General features: G+C 39.9%; 1 long non-coding RNA gene across 2 annotated transcripts; it reads left to right on the top strand.

Moving 5' to 3' along the window:
* The first annotated feature begins 352 nt into the window (after positions 1-352).
* On the top strand, positions 353-3,403 carry LOC106390694. 2 transcript variants are annotated; one of them, XR_002657821.2, is made up of 4 exons: positions 355-1,056; positions 1,453-2,083; positions 2,196-2,251; positions 2,327-3,403. It is a non-coding gene; the product is annotated as an uncharacterized LOC106390694 (long non-coding RNA). The 2 variants fall into 2 exon arrangements; XR_001278318.3 differs by having other exon boundaries at positions 353-1,056; positions 1,453-2,251.
* The last annotated feature ends 1,582 nt before the right edge of the window (positions 3,404-4,985 follow it).

The raw sequence follows: 4,985 nt of genomic DNA, 5'->3' as shown, positions 1-4,985 counted from the left end.
GTCATAGAAATTAGTATTTTATATATAATTTGAAAATTTGAACAAGAAAAAAATACGCTTAAAAACTCAACAGAAGGAAACTATTTACGTTGTAGTGTTTGAGATATTATTAGGAAATATTGATGGATCTAGATCCACTCATAATTAAGGTAAGAGTTTATATTAACGTGTTGCATAAGTAACTGATGAATATATAGATCATTTCGGCGACCTATGTTTGTGTTGAAGAGATATCTAGATGACCCAATCGATATTTAAAAACTGCATTAACAACGAAACCGAGAAAAGTATACAGAAACGACAGTTTTTTCTACTATATTAAGATTTCTATTCTATTAGATTAGTATTAATTAGCGATCTTGGCGCAGTGAGTCTTTTCTTCTCTGTCGTCCACTATTGATTTTGTGTGGAAAATGTATGTATTATTGATATTACAAGTTGATACAACTACATTGATCTAATGACTATCACAGAATAAGAGAGTAAAAGGCATTTAGACTATAGGTTCGATATGAAAAGATTGAGATCCCCTTTTCCTTTTCCTTGGTTATCCTTTTATAGGTGATGGGGGGTGGATCATAACAGCGACGTGATTTCCAGCGAGTACCAAAGTTAGCATTTATTGCTCTGATATCCTTTAGTTTCGGTTTTACCATGTCAGCAGAGCATGCGCTGTCCGTGTAGCTTGGGATGGGGCTACCTCCTTCGTGGACCAATTGTCTTCTTCCAGAAATTTTTGAAACTTGCCTCTAACAATAGCCCCTTGGCAGCCCAACATGTCTCATGTTGTCAGATAGGTTGGGTATTGGTTGTGACTGGTGTGGGATATTTGAGACTGCTGGTTTATAAATTTCAAAACCCGATTCAAGATTTTGGTTTGTTAATTAATTACGAGATTTGGTTGATGTAAATCAAGATCTTTGATTTTTCCTCTTTGGAAAGTTTGAATCACCCGTGGCGTGACAATCTTTTCTTTTTGCGGTTTCTAATTTTTGGATATAAATGCGCGTCTTGCTTTCTAATCTCTCACTTTTGCTATTTGGGAGAAACTCTAAGGTTTGCTCTTCTTTCTTTCTCTCTTTTTCTGTACTTTTTTTTATTTATTGTGCAGAGTAATTTTCATCATATTTTGTGATATTAGTATGATGTTCTTCGTCTTATGTTTCTTAAGTGTTCTGTTCTTTGTGTTTGAGTTATTTATGATATTGACTTGATTATTGGAGTGTCTGTCGAGTTTTGTAATCATGAGATTCAGATATATAGGGTTTCTGTGGATGATAAATGAGGACAATTGTGTTTGGTTGTTTGATTTGATTGCTTATCATATGTTTTCTGTAGTTTATCTGGTGAATTTATTTCCTTTTATAACGTCTTTTCGGTGAGCTTTATCTCTTTTCTTGCGTTTCTTTTTGTGCCTCTGATCTTACATATTTTTTGGTGTGTTTGTGCTAGTTGTCTCTGTATATACTCTTCTTTCGACATGGTGTGTCCCAGTGTTGTCTTCCCCAACCTTGCCATGTCGGCTGAGGCCGCTAGGAAAAGGGAGGAGAAAGCGAAGGCTACATTGGACCCGACTACTCATTGGGCTGCTCCGGAGGTGGTGAATCGAGAGGCTGTTCCCAAAATATTGGGGATAAGGCCATTTCTACGAAGGCAACCAAGCCTAACTCTCCTGCTAGAACCATAGCTCATGAGGCTACCATATAGAGTTTTTTTGAGTCGCTAAGGCTGATGAGCCTACTCAAATGCCTCTTACACCTACTGTGATGCTTTCTCCACCTCCCATATGTCCATATGTTCTATCTCGGAGTCTGTAGTGCGAGAATCTGCTACATGGGCCTCTCATCGTTCTTCCGAGAGACAAGATCTGAGGTCGGTTTCAGACCCTATATCTTCAAGGGATTTCCCAAGGTCTTTGAGGGTGCCTTCGTCCTCTAATAGAGATCGTCATCAGCTTTTGGAGATTGGCTCCGAGAAATGTTCTGCTCCTGGCTCCGAGGTCGAGATCTTTTTGTCTCAAAGAGGCTTTGAACGGATGACGGAATGAGCTCTTGGGTTCTTCTGTCGTGATCTGCTCAGAAAGGTGCGTAAGCCATTTCTTTTGAGTTTTCGAGCAACATTCATTTACCTAATGGCATGAAGGGTTTTATGTGCCTTCACAACAATATTTGCTTGCTGTGATCTTAACTTTCCAGGGGAGATGATCTCCCATCACGACGTCTACGAGGGTGTTTACCAATCCAACGCCGAGGTAATTGCTTTTTATAATTTACCGTGTCAGGTAATTGTTTCTTATGTTTTAGTTATAACTTTTATTTTCTGACAGCATATGGGTTGGGTGAAGCACACCCAATCGCTATATGAAAAAAAAAGATTCATGTTGCTAGGGGGAAGATGGCTGCAGTCAAGAAATACGTCCTCCATTATCTGGATGCATTGAAGGCGGAGCGGGTTGAAAACCAGGAGTTGTCTACCTACAATGTTGCTCTGAAGGGTAAGCTCAAGCAACTAGAGACTGAGGCAAAAGCTAAAAAGGAGAGGGTCAAAGAGCTCGAGGATTCTAAATATGGTATCCGAGCTTGCATCAATGTCGTAAGGAGGGCTCTATCAGACCAAGGTTGCAGCTGAGAATTTTGACACCGATGTCATAAAGGATCTAGCAGACACTCAGAGGGAAAGTAAGAAGCTCGTTAAAGAGCTCATAAGGAGGAGTTCCAGAGGCTGAATGAATCAAGATCCAGAAGGTTTAGAAAAAAAGGCTTGTCAAGCTGCAGCGGTGAAATACCAGTCGCATTTTGATCAGATATGTGAGCTTTGGCCGATTCTAAGATCGTAAAGGAGAATGCCTTGTTGATGTCTCAGGCGGCTAGTCAGTCAGGTTTGATCGATAAGATGACACAAAGGGGACTCGTGGGTCATGTGGCAGATCAGGAGATATGGGTGCAGTCTCTCAAGAATTTCTAAGTGAAGATCGACGAGATAGACATCGTCCAACTAGATCCATAAAAGGATCTAAGCGTCTCACCCGTTTCTGATGTCTCCAGCTGAAATAGCCTCCCTTTGGGGCCAATTCCTGAGCTAAATCCTATCGATGATTAAGAGGTCAGGAATTAGACCGTCATGTCAGAAACTGTGACCATTCCAGGATGGTCGAGTTGAGGATCCTCCTGCTGACCAGAAGAAGACCGATGCAACAACCGCTGAGGAGCCTCTGGATATAGATCAGTTTGACTCGAAACTCGTCTGTAACTCCGTTGTGGATGTTTCGGGCGCTGCCACAACCAATCGGGCTCAAGAATAGGCCTTTTTTGTTTTTCTTTATGTTGAATATTTTGAACCAGTGAGAGTTTAAATCCACGAACGTGCCTCAGAAGGCTTTATCTAAATAATTTTATTTTCCTTACTCGTACTCTTATTTTCCTTCTTGCTTTTTGTGCTTAATATTATTTTGTCTGTTATTTGTGACTATATGTGCATCTGAATATTGCGTTTGTGTTTTCCAATACTTTTGTAATATGTATAAGCAACATGGAGTGTAAGAAATCCTGGCTAATTACCAGGTTAACTTATCTTCAGAATCAGTTTTTAGATGTGAGGATTTGGTTTAACTTGTACCCACTTGAGTGTTATTAGGATGCTTGGTAGTTTTTGTATTTCTCAGTGTTTGCGGGAGATCCTGACTTTCTGTTAAAAATCGTGTGCTTAAACTCACAAGGTGCGATAAGTGAACTCTAAAGATGCTGCTTATGGAGAGGGTGTCGTTTCACCAAGGCTAATATGGGAGATGCACTAAACGATCGGTTACTGCCTGGCCAAGGCACTGATGTAAAGAGCTAATAATGTTTGGACCAAGGGGCTTGTGTGTTTTGGGAGATAAGGAGCTAGGAACTAAGTAGTTCGACAATAGATACAGTTAGGGAGCTTGGTAAACTGATCATAGGAGCTCTGAGCTAAGGAGCTCATGAATATATAGAGCTAAGGAGCCCGTAAAAAGCTAGGGATAATGACTGAAGTTTTGTTTTTAAGAAATGATTTTTATTTTATTAGTAGTTGTACTCAAGATGGGTTGAAATCTTTACAAAGTATGAGGCTCAAGGAACCGTATTTTCTGAAAAATGATGCTCTAATTTGTTTCTTCGAATCTTGCACTTTCCTGTTTTATTGCTCCGCTTCTTGTCGAGCTCTAGTTGTTGCTAGCTTGTCTATATTGAAGTTCGTTTATGTAGCATAGTCTTGTCACCTTATGGCTTATGTGTATCGTTTTTAATCCTTCAGCAGTTGAAATTTTAATACACTGATGATATGTCGATGTGACAACTCTCATAGCATGTATCCAAGGTGTCCAAGGATAATATTGTAGGTATTTGATGATCGGGAAATTTGTAACTAGCATGAATTTGCTGATATAGGTCGAGAGTCTTACGGTTCAAACGACCTGCTGTGATGACCCGTTGAAACCCGTTAACGGATGTTTGAACGGATTGATTTGGAGGTTGGGTAGCTCCATCTTGTCAAGTGTGTCTTTGTAAATCATGTTTACCGAGCTGTCGGTGTTGCTCAATGATCTTGTTACCCCAAATTCAGCGAGCATTATTTCTATGACCAATGCATCGTTGTGTGGCCAATCCAAGTTCTTTTTTTTCATGTTCAGTAAGTTCTGTGACTACATTGCCTTCTATCATCTCTCGTGCACATGTGCCTACAAATTTAACTCGTCTATCATATCTTTTTATTTCCCATACTGGGTCATCGCAGAAAAGGTTTCCTCCCATTATCATGTTGACTCGTTTTTATGAGGTCGGTGTTCCTGTTGTATCTGCGTTTTTTGCTTCACGGTCACTCTTGGGGGCGTTTGTGTCATTGTGACCCCTTGGAGGGGATTTTGCAAGCTGTGGTAAATTTTCTACATGATATTTGGAATATAGGTAAGTTCGGAAATCGTAACACTCTTGAGTGGTATTTCCGTTAGCTTTATGGAATTCACA

This window comes from Brassica napus, chromosome C4 (assembly GCF_020379485.1).
Source record: "Brassica napus cultivar Da-Ae chromosome C4, Da-Ae, whole genome shotgun sequence".
Lineage (NCBI taxonomy): Eukaryota > Viridiplantae > Streptophyta > Magnoliopsida > Brassicales > Brassicaceae > Brassica > Brassica napus.
This window is presented reverse-complemented; position numbering and strand designations above follow the sequence as displayed.